The sequence below is a fragment of the Cherax quadricarinatus genome, chromosome 19 (assembly GCF_038502225.1).
Source record: "Cherax quadricarinatus isolate ZL_2023a chromosome 19, ASM3850222v1, whole genome shotgun sequence".
Classification (NCBI taxonomy): Eukaryota; Metazoa; Arthropoda; class Malacostraca; order Decapoda; family Parastacidae; genus Cherax; species Cherax quadricarinatus.
Window position 1 is genome coordinate 13,892,881 of NC_091310.1, and position 21,609 is coordinate 13,914,489.

Here is a 21,609-nt window from a genome sequence, read left to right on the forward strand (position 1 = left end):
TTCTGCATTTTCTAACATTATTTGCTTCCATGCTTTTGTTTTTGCCTTCTTAAACCACTGAGAGAACCATGAGTTGATTCAGTTTTTGCTTGTGCTTGTGCTTCAAGGTAAGAATATCTCCTCTGCCTCCTGGCACTTTCTCGCTACATACTCCGTCATATCTGCTGTCTTTCCCTCTAACTCCCTTTCTTAAGACACTCTGCCTAGGAATTCTCTCATAACTCCACAGTCTCTTCTTTAGTAGTCAGGTTTGTCTTCTCCTTCACACTTTGTATTCCTTACCACGTTCACTTTCACAAGGGAATTGAACCTCATCACGGCAAGATCGCTAACCCGAAGAGGCCTCTCATACTCAATGCTCCGTTCATCAGTCACTTAAGGTGAACACAAGGTTCAGATTCTTTAGTTCGTTACCTTCTGTGTTCCAGGTTGTGTTCATGACGTATTTACACATGACGTTTTCCATTATCACCTCTAAAATTTTATCTATCCAGGTTCCTTTTCCCCTCATGTTCCTCTAGGTTACTGAGGAATGTGTGTACTCACCTATTTGTACTCACCTATTTGTGGTTGCAGGGGTCGAGTCTTAGCTCCTGGCCCCGCCTCTTCACCGGTTGCTACTGGGCCCTCTCTCTCCCCGCTCCATGAGCTTTATCAAACCTCGTCTTAAAACTGTGTATGGTTCCTGCCTCCACTACGTCATTTTCTAAGCTATTCCACTGCCTTACAACTCTGTGACTGAAGAAATACTTCCTAATATCTCTCTGACTCATTTGTGTCTTCAACTTCCAATTGTGGCCTCTAGTTTCTGTGTCCCCTCCCTGGAACATCCTGTCTTTGTCCACCTTGTCTATTCCACGCAGTATTTTATATGTCGTTATCATGTCTCCCCTGACCCTCCTGTCCTCCAGTGTCGTCAGGCCGATTTCCCTTAATCTTTCTTCATAGGACATTCCCCTTAGCTCTGGAACTAACCTTGTCGCAAACCTTTGTACTTTCTCTAGTTTCTTGACGTGCTTTATCAAGTGCGGGTTCCAAACAGGTGCTGCATACTCCAGTATGGGCCTGACATACACGGTGTACAGTGTCTTGAACGATTCCTTACTAAGGTATCGGAATGCTGTTCTCAGGTTTGCCAGGCTCCCATATGCTGCAGCAGTTATCTGGTTGATGTGTGCTTCCGGAGACATGCTCGGTGTTATACTCACCCCAAGATCTTTCTCCTTTAGTGAGGTTTGCAGTCTTTGGCCACCTAGCCTATACTCGGTCTGTGGTCTTCTGTGCCCTTCCCCTATCTTCATGACTTTGCATTTGGCAGGATTAAATTCGAGAAGCCATTTGCTGGACCAGGTGTCCAGTCTGTCCAGGTCTCTTTGACGTCCTGCCTGGTCCTCATCAGATTGAATTCTCCTCATTAACTTCACATCATCTGCAAACAGGGACACTTCTGAGTCTAACCCTTCCATCATGTCGTTCACATATACCAAAAATAGCACTGGTCCTAGGACCGACCCCTGTGGGACCCCGCTCGTCACAGGTGCCCACTGTGATACATCATTACGTACCATGACTCGTTGTTGTCTCCCTGTCAGGTATTCTCTGATCCATTGCAGTGCCCTTCCTGCTATATGCGCCTGATGCTCTAGCTTCTGCACTAATCTCTTGTGAGGAACTGTGTCAAAGGCCTTCTTGCAGTCCAAGAAGATGCAATCAACCCACCCCTCTCTCTCGTGTCTTACTTCTGTTATTTTATCATAAAACTCCAGAAGGTTTGTCACACAGGATTTGCCTTCCATGAATCCGTGCTGGTTGGCATTTATACTCTTGTTCCGTTCCAGGTGCTCCACCACTCTCCTCCTGATAATCTTCTCCATAATTTTGCATACTATACACGTCAATGACACAGGTCTATAGTTTAGTGCCTCTTTTCTGTCTCCTTTTTTAAAAATGGGAACTACATTTGCCGTCTTCCATACCTCAGGTAGTTGCCCAGCTTCCAGGGACGTGTTGAAGGTTGTGGTAAGTGGCACGCACAACATATCTGGTCCCTCTCTAAGGACCCACGGGGAGATGTCCGGTCCCATTGCCTTTGAGGTATCGATGTCCCTTAGCAGTTTCTTCACCTCCTCATCTGTATGTATGTCGTCCAACACTTGTTGGTGTATTCCTTGCTGGTGTCCCCATCTGGTCTGTCCCCCCAGAGTCCTTCCTGTCTCTACTGTAAATACTTCCTTAAATCTCGTGTTGAGCTCCTCACATACCTCTTGATCGTTTCTTGTGAGTTCTCCACCTTCTTTCCTCAGCCTTATCACCTGGTCCTTGACTGTTGTCTTCCTCCTAATGTGGCTATACAGCAGTTTCGGGTCAGATTTGACTTTCGATGCTATGTCGTTTTCATACTGTCGCTGGGCCTCCCTCCTTATCTGTGCATACTCGATTCTGGCTCTTCTACTAATCTCCTTGTTTTTCTGGATCCTATGCCTCCTGTACCTTTTCCATTCTCTGTTGCACTTAGTTTTTGCCTCCCTACACCTTCGGGTAAACCAAGGACTCGTTTTGGTCTTCCTATTATTTCTGTTTCCCTTGGGAACAAAACTTTCCTCTGCCTCCTTGCACTTTGTTGCCACATATTCCATCATCTCGTTTACTGATTTTCCTACCATTTCTCTGTCCCACTGAACCTCCTGCAGGAAGTTTCTCATACCTGTGTAGTCCCCCCTTTTATAGTTTGGCCTGTCCCCTTCAGTTCCTGTTAACTTCTCCACTTGTAACTCTACTATATAATCAAAACTCAGAACCACATGATCGCTAGCTCCAAGGGGCCTCTCGTAAGTGATGTCCTCAATGTCTGAACTGCTCAGGGTGAACACAAGATCCAGTCTTGCTGGCTCATCCTCCCCTCTCTCTCTGGTTGTGTCCCTGACATGTTGATGCATGAGGTTTTCAAGTACCACATCCATCATCTTGGCTCTCCATGTTTCGGGACCCCATGTGGCCCCAGGTTTTCCCAGTCGATCTCCCTGTGGTTGAAATCGCCCATTACCAGTAACTTTGCTCTGCTCGAGTGAGCTCTTCTTACCTCCTCAGCCAGTGTGTCCACCATCACCCTGTTGTTTTCTTCGTACTCCTCTCTTGGCCTCCTGCAGTTCTGTGGTGGGTTATACATCACTCCAATGACTACTTTATGTTCTCCGGACTGAATTGTACCTACAATGTAGTCTCTTTCTCCAATCATGTCCATGCCTTCCATTTCCTCAAATCCCCATCGGTGTTTTATGAGCAGTGCAACCCCTCCTCCCCCTCTACTCCTTCTATCTTTCCTCAAGATCTGATATCCCATTGGGAAGATTGTGTCTGTTATTGTCTCAGCAAGTTTTGTTTCTGTGACTGCTATGATGTCTGGGGATTTTTCACTGATTCTTTCGTTCCACTCCTCATGTTTATTCGTTATTCCATCCGCGTTTGTGTACCAAACTTTCAGTTTCTTTTCTATCATTGTGGTCATGCAGGAATATTGGGGTTGGGGGAGCGAGAGCCTTGGTGGGGGCCTATATGGGGCTGTGGTGTAGGTGGGGTTTGTGATGATGGGGGTGGGGTCAGAATGCCCATAAGGGACAGCTGTTGGGGTGAGGTTTGTGATATGGGGGTTGGTGGCAGAGGGAACAGTGGGTGGGTTGTAGTATAGGTTGCTCAGTTGCGTTGGGAATGTCGTGGTTGGAGTCTTTTGGTGGGAGATTCTGTGGGGTGTGTTTGCCCTTCCTCCTGTGTCTGGGTCCTGCTCATCTTCGTCATTGCCTCTCGTTCCTCCTTGCGTCTCTGTACCCTCTCCTTCAGTGTAGTCCTTTCGTCTTGTGTTCTGTCGCGATCGAGGTATACTCTCTGGTACCCCTGTTTGTCCCTCAGTCTTGCTTTCTCTTGCAGAATCCTGGTTCGAACTGATTCTTCCTTGAAAATTACTTTGACAGGCCGTATCCTTCCACTCGCAAACCACCCAATTCTCTGAAAATTTGTCACCTGGGTCATATCGCCCTCACCTATTGTTTTCATGATGCCTTCAATCATTTTTTTCTCCTCCTGTTTTATTTCTTCAAAGTTGTCCCCCTTGGCTTCTTGGAGCCCGTACACAAAAACTGACCTCGCCCTTTCCTCCTCCCACTGAGTCTCCATCTGCTTCCTCTGAGGCATTTCATTTCCTTCCATTGACATGTTCTTGCCTTCAGTCCCTGTCATATCTGAAACTTCTATTCTCAGTGAACTGTCTTTCATGACCAGCTGTCCCTTGCTACTGCAGTTGGCTGTTAGAATCTCTGCATATAGCATACCTTCATTGTCTTCGGACCTGTCATTTGATCTTAGTGTACTCCTCGTCTTTTCCCTGGCCCCACGTGGGTCTGATAAGGCCTTCGCGTACGGCATGTCTCCGTTGTTGCTTACCGTCCCCTTGTCTGCGCCTGATGTCACATCTGAATTGTCATTTGTCTCTCTAATCTGTTTCAGGCTTTGCAGTTTCTCTTCTAAGCACTGTATCCTAGCTTCTGCTGCTAAGACCTGTACTTCCCACTTCCTGCACTCCTCAGCTATCCGCTGAGGAGTGTGTGTGTGTGTGTGTGTGTGTGTGTGTGTGTGTGTGTGTGTGTGTGTGTGTGTGTGTGAGTGTGTGTGTGTGTGTGTGTGTGTGTGTGAGTGTGTATTATCCATTTGTATTTAACTATTTGCTGTCACAGAAGTCGTGTCTGAACTCCTGGTTTATAGTAGCCCTTATGATTTCACTCTATCCTTACTTCCATATCATTTTAATTCTTAAATTTATATATAGATCTTTCTGCTACTAGTTTGTAGTTGAGATCCTTCCACTTCCTGTGACACATTTGTCATTTTAATTTCCATCTCTACCCTCTTGTATGCGTTTTTGCCTCACGAACAGCCTATCCTCTATATATTTTGTATGTCGCTATCATGTCTTCTCTGATCCACTGTGAATAGTCTTCTTACAAACTTTTTCACTTTTCCAGTTTCTTGACATGGCTTATCAGGTGTGGAATGCATGTTGTATTCTCTAAGACAGACTTGATACATCATGTATTTGTCATAAATGCCTCTCTAGTAAGATTCCTTGAAGTTAATCTAAGATTTGTCAAACACGAGCATACCAATCAAAGGTTATTTGGTTGGCATGCTCGTCAAGCAATATGCTCAGTGCTGTGCTCAACACGAGGGCCTTATTCTTGATTGAGATTCGCCTACTTTCCAAACTTATTCTTAATTTGTAGAATATTTGCAATTCTAATTTTCATAACCTTGCTTTTGCTGTAGTTGAATTCCAATAGCTACTTAATAGACGAATTCTGCAGCTTGTACAAGTCCCTCTGTAGCCTTTACGTGTCTTATCCTGTTTGGTCTCCACATTACTGTCAGATCATTTTCGAAGACGGATACTTCAGACTCTGTCACTCTTGGCATGTCGTTGACGTACACCAGATACTGCGCAGGACTTAGTAAAAATCCTAGGGGATACCATCCTGTCAAAATTGCCCATTACCATGCATTTTCTTCATCAATCTCTCTTTGTGTTCTGTTGTTAGGTATTCTTTGATACTTGTAGAGTTTTCTTTTCAGCATTGTGTAGGTCTCTCGTTTGGTAATGGTTAAATGTGTCCTTACATTCCAAGAACATAAGGTTTGCAACATCTATTTTTTTATTTTCTCCTCAATAACATTGCACATTATGCAGGTCAATGAGAATGCGTATAGTTAAATGCTACCTGACTCCACAGTTTAAATACTGAGGCTACGTTTGCTGTCTTCCACACATCTGACAACTCAACATTATGAAATGAGTTGTAGATTTTTGCTAGCCTCGCACACTGCTTAATTCATGCCAGTGAAATGATCTCGATCAAAACTAATTAATTTACTTCCACTAATCCATCTTTACCCTACATGTATGGACTAATAAAAACACACAAACCAGGTAATCCAATCAGACCAATTATTAGCTCCATAGGATCGATTTCCTATAAATTATCCAAATGGCTTGTTGACATTTTGAGCCCTATTGTTGGTAAAACTTCTAACTTTAATGTTAAAAACAACATAGATTTAGTTGATAAATTAAGCTCCTTGACTGACTTAAATGATTTTAACATGGTTAGTTTTGATGTTACTTCCTTGTTAACAAAACTTCCAGTTTATGATTTATTAAGTTTCTTATCTGAAGAACTTGTTAATTATGATTTACCACTGCCAGTTCCTACTATCATTAAACTTATTAAACTTTGCATTGTTGATGCAAAATTTGTATTTAATGATAAGTTAGAAATTTGGTATGGCAATGAGAAATTCTCTTTCACCTGTTCTTAGTAATCTATACATGGATTTTTTTGAAACAAGGTTGCTTAACACAATCCTCCCTAATAGAGCTAAATGGTTCAGATATGTTGATGATATTTTATGTTTTATGCCCAAGAATTTAGATATACACCATTTCCTTGTTAAATTAAATAGCTTAGCCCATTCTATAAACTTTACTGTTGAGCTTGAGGAAAATAACTCATTGCCTTTTCTAGATGTTTTAATTATTAAGAGTAATAATGAATTCAAATTTAAAATTTACAGAAAACCTACAAATAACTTCTCCTATGTACACTATTATTCTTCACATCAAGATAGAGTTAAACTGTCGGTTTTCTCATCAATGTTTTTGAGAGCTTTGCGTATTTGTAGTCCAGAGTTCATAGATGAGGATATATCCAAAATTTATGAAATAGCTAATGATCTGAAATACCCAAGAAATGTAATTGATAATTCATTTAAAATTGCTAGAAATACTTTTTTCAACCCAAAAAGGGACAACCAATCTTATTCAATTAAAAATATGTTGGTTCTCCCTTACCATGAAAAACTGGTTGATTTGGTTGATATGCTTTCTCTTCTTAAGACTTTTAATATTAAAGTTGTATTTAAAAATCTTGATACAGTAAAAAAAAAACGTTGGATAAAGGATTCCCTCCAAAATGCTGACGGATGTGTTTATAAGATTCCTTGTAAAATTTGCGATAAAGTCTATTACGGTCAAACTGGTAAAAGTCTCGAACTTAGATTAAAACATCTTAAATATAGCATTAGAACTGGACAAGATTCCAGTCCTCTATTTATTCATGTGAGAGATTTTAACCATCCAATTGATTTCCAAAAAGTTGAGAAAGTTGTATCAAGCAACTCCATGGTTGAGAGAAATATGGTATAAACCTTGGTAATAAATACCGACAAGTTGGTTTAGAAAGACTTGTAAGCAAACACTATGACATATTTATTAGAAAACGTTTCGGTCCTGGGACCTTGATCACTTCTAACATACAGAGGTAGAAAGACATTATATATATAGGCGGAGAGTGAGGTGTGAGTGACGCATGGTGACCTGAAGAATGTCATGTTGGGATGAGGACGGGTAGACGATGAAATCATGTGACTCCTGTGTTGTTGGGTTGGTGGTGCTTAAGTATCATGTATGCCAATGTTTTTGAAATTTTGTAGTTTCCAGTGTTGCGTTCTATAGAAATATAATTGAATCTTGTTTCATAAAAAGCAGTTTTGAAAATAATATGAATATTTCCTTTGGTTTATATAAATTAGATTCATTTATAATTAGTAAAATTTGGGAAGAATTTAATAATACATTAGACAAATAATAAATCTTATTACTTTGGTAGAATATTTTGTTAATGGGATGTCGTGAGGACCTGTCTAATTGGGCCAGCGGACCTACTGCAGTGTTCCTCTTTTCTTATGAGTCGGGTATCGTCGCGCGTCAGGTGTTTCTTTGTTGTGGGATGTGACTATGAGGTGTGGTCTAGACCCTTCATATGCCTTCCTTTGATGTATTACTTTCATAGTTCCTTGACAATGTGAGTATTCACGAAAGCGCTTGGAATTTCACTACTCTTTCACAGTGGTTGTTTTGCGCTTATATATATATCTATCTATCTATCTATCTATATATATATATATATATATATATATATATATATATATATATATATATATATATATATATATATATATATATATGAACTACATCGAATCACAAGAATTTTTTTTGTACATGAAATTGGTACCATGAAAGCGGATGGTCGACGACGGTGAAGAATTCTTGATACAAGAAACTGCAGCATTCCTCTCCTCGTCCGGATCAAACATGATTTTCTCTTAATTCAAAATTCACTTCTTGAATTTTTGGGGGTGAACGACTTTTAATATAATAACAACATAAAAAACAAATATATAGGCACAAAGACGAGAACCTCTCAGAGGACACCTCTCACCAGGTCCACTTAAAGGACGCTATCATGTGAGCAGTGTTGAGTACTGCTACTTTTCAAAGTGGAGAACGAAAGTGGTTGCAAAATGTTGAAATAAAAGGATGATAAACGCTCAAATAGGCATGAGACAGGCAGTGCAAACATGCATAAATAATTTCCTGTCGGAAACTTGACTGCAGTAACATGTCTCTAGCCTGTTTTTTTTTTTTATAGCATTTTAAGTTCAAAAATATTCTCTCTCTCTCTCTCTCTCATCATCTCATGCAGTTTCGCTGTTGTATCTTTAAAAAATATTTATAATTATGGCCTTTGAACTTTTATAGCAAGGGGTTTGGTAATAGGTAACATATTTTAAGGAAAAAAAAAGATAAATAAATATACAAGATATGAAATAGAGAGAATTGACAGTAGTTTCTTGAGCTATGTATGTGTAGATAAAGGAAACTAATGGGTAGTCTTCAGAACGTGTATATTTATAGAGGAGCCACAGATATATCATATCATTTTTTAGTTGTAGCTACAGTGAGAGTAAAAAGTGAATGGAATACATGGAGAATGGAATCAGCAAGTAAGAGAGGTGAAGGTTTATACACTAAAAGTAAGAAATAAACACTTACTGGAAGAAAGATGGGCTCTCTAAATTATAGGCAATGAGGTAGAAGAGGTAAGGGGCAGATTTATAAATGTCCAGAGTGCTAAATAGAAGTTTGTAGTTACAGAAAAGTGGGCGTGGGGGAGGGAACGATGAGGTAAGAGAGATAATATAGAATATGAAAGTTTTTACAAGGTAGAAGTGATACAAGGAGAGAGGAATATATTGAGAGAAAAAGAGAAGTTAAGAGAGTAGTGAAGGAATGTAAAAGGAGAGCAAATCAGAGTGGGTGAGATGCTATCAACAAATTTACTTGAGAATAAGAAGAGGTTTTTGAGTGAGATTAATGAGTTGAGAAAGCCTAGGGAACGAACGCATTTGACGGTTATAGATAGGAGAGGGGAGTTATTAGATGGAGAGTTAGAGGTATTGGGAAGATGGAGGGAATATTTTGAGAAACTATGAAATGTTGATGAAGATAGGGAAGCTGTGGCTTCGTTCATTGGGCAGTGAGGTACAACATCTAGTAGGAGTGAGGAAAAGCCAGGGAGTAAAGCAGCTGTAATTTATGGGATAAAGATAGAAATGTTTAAGCAGGTGGAGATATAGTTTTCGAGTGGTTAGTACTTTTATTTAATAAATGTATGGCAGAGGGTAAGATACCGACGGATTACCAGACAGCATGCATAGTTCCCTTGCATAAAGGCAAAGGTGGACAAAAGAGAGCGTAAAAATTATAGGAGAATAGCCCTGTTGAGTATACCTGGTAAAGTGTATTGAAAGAATTAAGAGTAAGATGGAGTGCAGGATCACAGATGACCAAGGAGGCTGTAGAAAGGGTATGGGGTGTGTTTACCAAGTGTTTACAGTGAAACATACAGGTGAACAGTATTTAAATAAAGGTAAAGATGTTTTTGTGGCATTAAGGGAATTCAAAGAGGACTATGATAGGGCGGATAGAGGTGCAATGTCACAGAGGTTGAAGATGTATGGAATACGAGGTAAGTTACTAAAAGCAGTGAAGAGCTTTCACGAGGATAGCGAGTTTAGATTAGAGTTTGTAGGAGAGAGGGAGATTATTTCCCTGTAAAAGTAGGCCTTAGATATGGATTATGTCACCACGGTTGTTCAATGGTTGTTAATGGATGGGGTTGTAAGAGAGGTGAATGCTTGCATGTTAACAAGAGGAGAAGGATTTAAAAATAATCTAAAACAAAGTTTAAACTGTCATTCAGTTGCTTTATCCTGATGACACTGTGATTTTACGAGATTCGGAAGAGAAGTGACAGAGGTTGATGGACGAGTTTGGTAGGGAATGTAAAAGAAATAAATAAAAAGTGAACATAGGAAGGTGTAGAGTCATGAGAATAACAAAAAAAATAGGAAATGAAAGATTGGATATCAGATTGGAGGGAGGGAGTATGGAGGAAGTGAATGCATTCAGATATTTGGGAGTGGACTTGTCAGCAGATGGGTCTATGAAAGACGAGATGAATCATAGAACTGATGAGGGAATAAAGGTGAGTGGTACACTGAGGAGTCTGTGGAGACAAAGAACGTTATGCATGGAAGGAAAGAGGGGAATGTATGAGAGTATAGTTATACGAATGCTCTTATATGGGTGTGAAGCTTGGGTTGTGAATGTTGCAACAAGAAGAAGCCTGGAGGCAGTGGAGATGTTTTGTCTAAAGGGAATAAACGGTGTGAATGTAATGCAGGGAATCCATAGACTGGAAGTTAAGAGGAGGTGTGAGGTTACAAGCTGTATTATCTAGAGGGTTGACAAGGGGTTGTTGAGGTTGTTCAGACATTTAGAGAGGAAGGAACAAAACAGAATGATTTGGAGAGTGTATAAATCTGTAGTGGAAGGCAGGGTAGGGGTCGTCCTAGGAAAGGTTCGAGGGAGGGGTTAAAGGAGGTTTTGTGTGCGAGAGGATCGGACTTCAAGCATCTGTGTGAGCGTGTTAGATAGGAGCGAGTGGATTCTAATGTTTTTTTATGACTTGACGTGCAGTTGGAATTTGAACAAAGTAGCATTTATGAAGGGATTCAGGGAAACCAACAAGTCGGATTTCACTCCTGGAGGTGTGAACTACAGTGCCTGCACTCTGAAGGAGGGGTGTGGATATGTAGCAGTTTTATAACTATTGTGTAGGTGCGCCTCTGGCAAAATATTGATGGAGTAAATGATGATGAACGTGTGTCTCATTTTACGGGTCACCTGCCTTGTCGGGAAATGGGCAGTGTGTTAATAAAAAAAATTATATTGTTTGTATATCATTAATGTACTATAAATGGCCTTCACTGCGCTTCACACCAAGTACAGATCACTAAAAGCCATTGTTAAAAATATCACTTCAACAATAAATTTCCATCGAGGCAGACAGAGGTAAATTTAGCGTGTTTCTGTCACTTCCATCTCCCCAGTGTTTTTTTTTTTTTTTTTTTTTTGCCTTTGACTTTTTACTGAATGATTTTTATCCGTATTTGATTTTGGGTGAACTGTTAGCATCGTTAGGGGACACTTGTGGTATTTTTCAAGCATTTTCAACCTTTCCGGTGTCGGATATTTTTTTGTGGGGGGTGAGGGGAAGCAATTTTGATGCTTCAAAGGTTTTGTTTGAACGCGGTATGTTTTTCGGTGGTTCGAAAATTTGTTATAGGGGGGTTGCGTGGTGGTGGGTTAGAGGGAGGGACAATAATAACTTTTATGGTATATATACAAGCCACCGCACTCGACCAGATCTGCAACCTGACACAACTGGCTATACACACAGTGGCCAGCACGCCTCGTGTATGTTTGTGTGTTTTATTTTTTTAATTACCATATCGCCCGTCTCCCACCAAGGCAGGGTGGCCCAAAGAAGAAAAACTTTCACCATCATTCACTCCATCACTGTCGTGCCATTGGCGTGCCTACACTACAGCTATAAAACTGTTACATTAACACCCCTCCTTCAGAGTGCAGGCACTGTACTTCCCACCTCTAGGACTCAAGTCCAGCCTGCCGGTTTCCCTAAATCCCTTCATAAACATTACCTTCCTCACATTTCAACAGTACGTCAACTTCTAAAAACCATTTGTCTCCATTCGCTCCTATCTAACATGGTCATGCATGCTCGCTAGGACTAGCACCTCGCACTCAAAACCTCTTTTACCCCCTGCCTCCATCCTTTCCTAGGCCGACCTCTACCTCGCCTTCCTTCCACAACAGATTTATACACTCTCAAAATTATTCTGTTTCGTTCCATCCTCTCCACATGTCCTGACCACCTCAACAACCACTCCTCAGCCCTCTGGAAAATAGTTTGGTAATCCCACACCTCCTCCTAATTTCCAAACTACGAATTCTCTGCATTATATTCACACCACACACTACCCTCAGACATGACATCTACACTGCCTCTAGCATTCTCCTTGTTGCAACATTCACCACTCATGCTTCACACCCATATAAGAGGGTTGGTTTAACTATACTCTCGTACATTCCCGTCTGCTTCTATGGACAAAGTTCTTTGTCTCCCCAGACTCCTCAGTGCACCACTCACCTTTTTTCCCTCGTCGGTTCTGTGATTCACCACATCTTTCATAGACTCTCCGCTGACACTTCCAGTCCTAAATATCTGAATACATTCACGTCCTCCATACTCTCTCCCTCCAACCTGATATCAAATCTTCTGTTACCTAATTCTTTTTTTTATCCTCATCACCTTACTCTTTCCTATATGCACTTTCAATTTTCTTCTTTTACATACCTTATCAAATTCATCCACCGGACTCTGCAACTTCTCTTCAGAATCTCCCAAAAACACAGTGTCATCAGTAAAGAGCAACTATGAAAGCTCGCACTTTGTGTTAGATTTTTTATCTTTAACCCCCCACCTCTTTGCCAACACCCGAGCATTCACTTCGCTTACAACCATATCTATAAATATATTAAACAACCACGGTGACATCACACATCCTTGTCTAAAGCCTACTTTTTACTGGAAAATAATTTCCCTCTCTCCTACATACTCTAACTTGAGTCTCACTATTCACGTTAAAACTTTTCATTGCTTTCAATAACCTACCTCCTATTCCATACACCTGCAACATCTGCCTCATTGCATCCCTATCCACCCTGTCATGCGTCTTTTCCAAATCCATAAATGCTAAAAAACTCTAAATACTGTTCACTTATATGTTTCACTGAAAACACTTGGTCTACACACCCTCTACCCTTCCTAAAGCCTCCTTGTTCATGTACTATTCTACTCTCTGCTTACTCTTAATTCTTTTAATAATAACTCTACCATGTATACTCAGCAGACTTATTCCCCTACAATTTTTGCACTCTCTTTTGTCCCCTTTGCCTTTATATATGCATGCTCTCTACCAGTCCCTAAGTACCTTACCCTCTTCCATGCATTTATTAAATAAAACCAACCGCTCAAGAACTATATCCCCACCTGCTTTTAACATTTCTGTCTTTATCCCATCAATCCCAGTTGCTTTACCCCCTATCATTCTACCCACTGCCTCACGAACTTCCCCCACACTCAAAACACGCTCCTCCTCACTCCTACAAGATGTTATTCCTCCTTCCCCTGTACACGAAAACAATAGATTCCCTATCTCCATCAGCATTTAATAATTTCTCAATATATTCCCTCCATCTTCCTGATACCTCTAACTCTCCATTTAATAACTCTCCTCTCCAATATTTTAATACTCAAATCATTTGTTCTCTAGGGTTCCTCAACCTACTAATCTCAGTCTAAAACTTTATACCATTTTCAACAAAATTTGTTGATAAAATCTCACCCACTCTCTCATTTGCTCTCTTTTAACATTGCTTCATCACTCTCTTTTCCTCACTTTTCCTCTGCATATACTCTTCCCTCCACGCATCACTTCAATTTTGTAATAACCAATCATATGCTAACTTTTTCTCTCACTTCTCTCTTTACATCATCATTCCACCAATCGCTCTACTTCCCTCCCGCACCCACTTTCCTGTAACCACAAACTTCTGCTGATCACTCTAACTCTACATACTTAAACCTACCCCATACATCTTCAACCCCATTGCCTATACTCTCACTAGCCCATCTATCCTCCAATAGTTGTTTATATCTTACCCTAACTGCCTTCTCCTTCTATCCTATCTACCATTTACTCTCTCTGTAGCTAGAACTAAAAAGGGATCTAATATATCTGTGGCCGCTCTATAAATATTTACATTTTGAAGTCTACCCAACAGTCCATTATCAACCAATAGGTAGTCCAACACACTACTGTCATTACGCCCTACATCGTATCTTATATACTTATTTATCCTCTTTTTCTTAAAATATATATTACCTATAGCCAAACCCCTTTCTATACAACGTTCAGTCAAAGGGCACCCATTATCATATACACCAGGCACCCCAAACTTGCCTACAACACCCTCTCTAAATGTTTCACATACTTTTCCATTTAGGTTTCCCTCCACAATTACTCTCTCACTTGGTTCAAAAGTTCCTAAACCCTTGCTTAACATATCCCAATCTCTCTCTCTCTCATTTCTCTACACTCCTCTCTTCTCCAGTTGCATACACACTTATTATGACCCCCTTCTCGCATCCAACCCTACTTATATTTCACATAATCCTTGAATTTATATATTAATATTTCCTCTTCTCCTTTTATAAATGATCCTTCAACATTATTGCTGCCCCTTCCTTATCTCTAGCGCTCTCAGATATTCCTGACTTAATCTCATTTTTTCTCCCCATTGGAACTCACCTATCCCCTTCAGCTTTGTTTCTCTTAGAGCTAGGACATCCAACTTCTTTTCTTTCATAACATTAGCAATCATCTCTTTCTTATCAACCGCACTACATCCACGCACGTTTAAGCATCCTAGTTTTATATAGTTTATCTTCTTCACTTTTTTAGTATTTTCTACAGTAGAAGGAGTTACTAGCCCATTGCTCCCGGCATTTTAGTCGCCTCTTAAGACACGAGTGGCTTTTGGAGGGAAGATTCTTCTCCTCTCCCCATGGAGAATAGAGAAAATAAAGAACGAGAACTATTATGAAAAATAGAAGAAAAACCTAGATGTGTGTATGTATATATATGCATGTACATGCATGTGTAGTATGTCCTAAGTATACGTAGAAGTAGCAAGATATCCCGTTATCCAGCGTGTTAATGAGACAGAAAATTGGAACACCAGCAATCCTACCATCATGAAAAACAGTTACAGGTTTCTGTTTCACATTCACTTGCCTGGACGATAGTACCTCCCTGGGTGGTTGCTGTCTACCAACATACACACACACACACATATATATATATATATATATATATATATATATATATATATATATATATATATATATATATATATTTATATATATATATATATATATATATATATATATATATATATATATATATATATATATATGTGTGTGTGTGTGTGTGTGTGTGTGTGTGTGTGAAAGAATAATGAAATTCCAAGCGTTTCGTGAGTATTCACATTATCAAGGAACAAAAGTAATGCATTAAAGGAAGGCATATAAAGGGTCTAGACCACACCTTGATAATGTGAGTAGTAACGGAACGTTTCGCCAGCAAAAAGGGTGTAGGGGAGATGGTGAACTGTCGGTCTCTTAGGGTTTTCATAGAGGCGGTGTGTTTGGCATTCATGTCAGCTAGTAGGTATGTTGGTGTTTTGATGTAGTTGAAGACTAAGGAGAGGTCGTGTATGTTGAGAATAGTGTTTGGGCGAGCATAGGTGGTGAAAAAGATAAAGGGGCCAAGGTGGGTGTGTATTCTGACTGCAAGACAGTGTTGGTGAATAAAAGGGATTGGGAGAAATTCTTGTTTTATGTTAGATTTGACAAGGATGCCAATCCCATCGTGGGGATCATAGGGGGACTGTAGTGCATTATAACTATAATGGCGGATACGTTGAGGGGCTTTGAGGCAGATACCATGGTGTTGCAGTGCCTGACAAGTTGTGCAAGACAGGTATACAATACCGACAAGATGAAAGTTAAGACACTTGTGCAACATCTGGTTATCTTTATTGTTGACGTTTCGCCATCCAGTGGCTTTATCAATACAGATTCCTGGACATAATTAGATAACCAGATGTTGCACAAGTGTCTTAACTTTCATCTTGTCAGTATTGTATACCTGTCTTGCACAACTTGTCAGGCACTGCAACATCATGGTATCTTGATTCAGAGGACATCTACATGACCTTCTTCACGACTTGTACAACTGCCCATCAATTTGGGAAGGACCTACTTCCACTGGGGAATCCCGCCTACCAGTGACTATGCCCTCGTCTGCTACACGTCCCAATTCACTGACACCTATATAAGCTTCAGAATCTCTACAACCATGGTGCTGTAAACACCACCTCCAAGGCTGAGGGACTGATTGCCTCATCTTTTGTATATAGTTCTTCTGTTTTCTAATTATGTCAAAGAATCTGTATTGATAAAGCCACTGGATGGCGAAACGTCTACGATAAAGATAACCAGATGTTGCACAAGTGTCTTTTAATATATATATATATATATATATATATATATATATATATATATATATATATATATATATATATATATATATATATATATATATATATATATATATATATATATATGTCGTGCCGAATAGGAAAAACTGGTCAATTAGCAAGAACTCATTTATGTTCATGTAAAAATTTAAAAATTTTTACCAAGATAATCTTAGAAAACTTGCCTAACCTTATTATAACAAGCGCAATTTAATTTAGCCTAATCCAACTAAATATGTTTTAGAAAATTTTACAAGAATTTAATAATAAACACAATGAAATATTTTTTTTTCGTTGGGTTCAGAATGATTTTTGCGAAATTACTGAATACACAAATTTTCGCTTGCCTAATTCGGCAAGAAGACCGTTGCTATTTAAGCAAAAAACGTAAGTTTTACCTATATGGCACGACATTTATGTACAGCAAACGGCTCCGCTGTTTTACTATCTCGACCATTAGTGTCTAGCCAGACTGAGTCATGATGTGCTGCTCGTGCGAATAAAATCGTGAACCCCAAAACGCCCAGCAGCTGGAGTAATCCCTGGCTCTTTCTCTCCTAATAGTAACACCCTTCCCTTATACTTGATTTCTCATTTTTTAGCAGCCCAAATAAGCTTTTCTTCACCTATAAGCAAACGGTTTGTACCACCAGCAGCAACTGGAACTCTTCTCACAGGCCCAGATTTCATGCTGCATCCATTGTCACACCCCTTTATGATATGTAATCCATAAACACAACATGATTCAGTGAATAAATAGAAGAATGCACGAGATGCGCACCGCCCTGGCATGAACCAGATTCAGTACTTCACCGCTGTGCTACAAAGCTTTCAATATGAAGACTTCATAGATAGTATTTCTGTGGTGTGTCTGCATCAGCAGCACATGCTGTGGACATACTGTCTCTTCCGTCAGTCCTCTGAAGCTTTCATTGTACTTGAAAGTTAGGACTGAGTAATTTACTCTTATCCTTTGAAATTCTCTGATCTCCATTATCTTTGTTTAGAACTAGAACATCCAGCTTCATTTTATAAATAACATTAAAAAAACAAATTAAGAAAACCGAAAATCATAATTTCCATCTTTTTCGATTTTTTAATTTATACATATAGGATTACTAGTCCCTTGCTTCCGGCAATTTAGCCGAGTTTTGGAGACTCATTCCTTAAAGAGGAAGCAGTCTTCTGTTCCCCATCGAGATGAAAGAAACACTATAAGAACATGAACTAATAAGAATTTAGAAACGAACTCAAATGAGTGTGAATACGCATATACTGTATGAACTTTTACAACTGAATATTTAGTATGTAGGATTCCTTCTAGCACCAGTTTGCCAGAACTTACCAGAGCGGTGTAACTTCCTTGGCTGGGACCAAAGGGTTAGTAGCTGCTTCTATTTAAATTTCTAAATGAAGAAGGAGATTTTAAAATAGGGTTGTATGAATGTTCGTGAGTGTAGCAAGAAAGAGAAGACATAATTAATAAATTATGAATTAAAAGAAGATGGATATCCTAGTTTTATACCAAAATATGCTAAATGGGGTAGGAGAATTTCGAAAGGCAAAAATAAATGGAGCTGAATCTTATCAGTGAGATGATAAGATGCATTGTGGATTTCATCTTTCAAACGCATATTGTGGCATATAAGGATATTGAAAAATATGAAAGAGACAAGCACAGGCCACTGAAAATAACATCTGAGAGAGCTAGATCTAAGGAAGGGGTATCACCAATATTATACGATCAATGACTGGATGGAAGAAAGAGATATAGATATTTAAATTCATGAGTTATGTGGATAAGAATAAGGGTAGGGTGTGAATGAGGGTTATAGTAAGTGTTTATATACTTGTGGAAGGAACATGAGTAGAGAACAGAGAGAGAGAGAGCGACCAGAGAGAAAAATAAGTTAATGTGTAGGCAGTTTCATCCAAATGAGAAAATAAGTTGTGTTGAAAACTTAAATGCTGAGGTCAAGGAAATTGGTGCTAGCGGTAAATGATAATGAGAAGCCTCTAATTAAATTAGGTACAGGAAGAGGATTCGCAATAGATAATACGTATTTTAAAATAAATAGGATAATTATGTACATGGACTACAAATATACTGGATCATAATTAAGTGGTAGCTACAGTGAAGGTATTAGGCAGATGGGATAGAAGACGAATATCATCGGCTTGTAAGAGTGAAGTGCAAGTTTGCAGGAGATATTTAAGATAATATATATCAACTACTGGGAAAGAAGCCTAGAAAGCGTACAGGTAATGAGAAAAGGGCACATACATGTATTAGAAAAATGAAGAAAGTTGTGTTAGTGTGCATTTGGAGTTATTGTGTTATAGGAGGTTGAATGTAGGAGGGAAGAGGAGTGACTGATGGAATGAGTTATAGTGAGTGGTAAGGGAGATATAGATACGATATCAGAAGTTTTCACAAGTAACAATAATGCGGTGAAGGGGTAGGGCATCTGGGCAATAAGATAATTTTTAATGAAAAGATTGATGATGCAGTGGAAAAGGGGATCAATATTTTTTTCTGAGAATAAGAAAAAGAGTGGAGTCATTAGATTGAAAGGTTAAGGTACTGGAAAACATGGAATATTTTGATGAATTGTTAAGTACTGCTGAAAAATATAGGCAGTGATTTTATGCACTGGGATGAGAGTGAGGACAGTGCATGAGGCAATGTCGCACTCTGCACTATTCTAGCTGCGTGGATTAAGGTACAGGGGGCAGCAGTTATGCGGTTTTGGGATACCTTTCTCGGATCAATAGAAATACATCTAGTTACTTTACACTTTACTTAATTACTCTTCCATACGAATACTTGAAAAATTCCGTCAAAAACAGAAACATAATGAAGAGCCATAAATCAACAGTAACAGTAACAGAAAACATTCTGAAAGTTAAGACACATGTGCAACATCTGGATATCTTTATTGTAGACGTTTCGCCATCCAGTGGCTTTATCAATACAGATTCTAGGACATAATAGGAAGACAGTAGAACTATATACAAAAGATGAGGCAATCAGTCCTTCGGCCTTGGAGTTAGTGTTCACAGCATCGTGGTGGAAGAGAATCTGGAGCAAAGGCAAGAAGACTGGCGGTTATATAGGCGTCAGTGGATAGGGACGGGCAGCAGACGAGGGCAAAGTCACTGGTAGGCGGGATTCCCCAGTGGAAGTAGGTCCTTCCCAAAGAGATGGGTTAGTTGCAGCAGCCGTGAAGGTCTTGTACATGTCCTCTGAACCAAGATTCCATGATGTTGCAGTGTCTGACAAGTTGTGCAAGAAAGGTATAAAATACCGACAATATGAAAGTTAAGACACATGTGCAACATCTGGATATCTTTATTGTAGACGTTTCGCCATCCAGTTGCTTTATCAATACAGATTCTAGGACATAATAGGAAGACAGTAGAACTATATATAAAAGATGAGGTAATCAGTCCCTCATATTGTCGGTATTTTATACATTTCTTGCACAGAAAACATTCTGTTACTGGAAAACAACACTTTATGTATTATATGCTATATCTCGTATACTAACATAAAGATGCCAGAAAGGTATTACTTACATTGGTAATAAATGTTCACAAACACTAAAGGTAGATGACAATAACAAAAGCTCATAATGTTTACTAAATACCACTTTCAAATTTGAATATATAATTGATCACTCACCAACTGAATACAATTAATGTTTGGACACGAATACCGTCTTTCTGTGCGACAGATTATTTTACAGAGGATAATTTAGCACACTTTAAATTGAACAAATGGTTCATATAAATTTTTAATTCTGCCAGGACAGAATTTGTGTAGTCATAATCAGTTTCTGGCTGTGTATAGTGTTGTTTGGGCCATGCATCAAAATTTGTAACATAAATAACCAGTATTCTAGATCTTAACTCATGCTGAGATGAGTGGTTTAGTCACAACATGAAAGTATTGTTTCAGAAGACAACGCTGTGGCTAGCTGGTCTAGTGGCTAACGCGACGGGCTGGAGTTTTGAGACTCTATGACCGCGGGTTCAATCCCGGCCGAGGGTATGGTTTATTTGCAATCGTGTCAATACGATTTCTTAAGTCTGATTCCGGTAACTTAGTAATTGCATCAGCATTAATAGGTATCTCGAAGAGGGTCGCCTAATTTTTTTATCTTTTTCTTTTATTCTTTCCTCCAACTTTTCGTTTCTAATTTGCTCATAACTCGAAAAGGCCTCACCCGATCGGCTTCAAATTTAAATTTTTTTCAATGGTAACAATTGGCATAAGCATCACTAGAGCTGATGAACGTAATCCCATGGCTCCAGTAATTTCCAAAACCTTCAATGGTGTAATTTCGAACTTTCAAATATGATGCCTCCTAATTCGACGATGTCTGAAAAATATCAAATATGAAGATTCAGATTTGCCCATTTTATTTATTCTCATTTAATCACAATAAATTATTTTAAGTTTACGTGTACTGAACTACTTCATTATTTAATAGCTCATATGTCTTAAGGCTGGAAAATACTCATTAAGTTTTGTGTTCGTGGAATTGTTGGAATCCGTGCTATACGTGGAGAATGACTCATCAGATAGGTTTGAAATTTTCATCACAACGTGTGCTTTCCTGAAAGTAAGCTTCATGCTGTTTTAGGTGGCATCAGTCCCAATTTACCAGTTTTATTGATTAAAGAGGATACCCATTTATATTCAATAACTAAAGGATGCTTCTTTGATCGGCTTCAAAATATTAAAGTTTAATCTCATAAGTTTATTCTCAGAAAATTTTACTGAAGGTGTTTAAAATATTGATCTCTGGAATCAGATCAATTACTGGAGAATACCTCTTTTGATCAGCTTTAAATTTTCACTCATACTGGGATTCATTATTTTACCTTGATGCTGGTGAAGGGCTCTTCATTCAAGGAAGTGGAATCACTGTTCAATGCTCATTATTCTGGCAAATGATATTACACCGATTTTAGGGTAAGTTTGTGATGCTGATTCCCAATATGCCATCGGTTTTGCTTGATTGGCTCTAGTGTTTGAAAATTTTGGTATCCCATTGAAGAACATTAAAAGATGTGGAGAATATATTGATCAGGCGAGGCTAACTTACAAATCGCATTGAAATTATTAT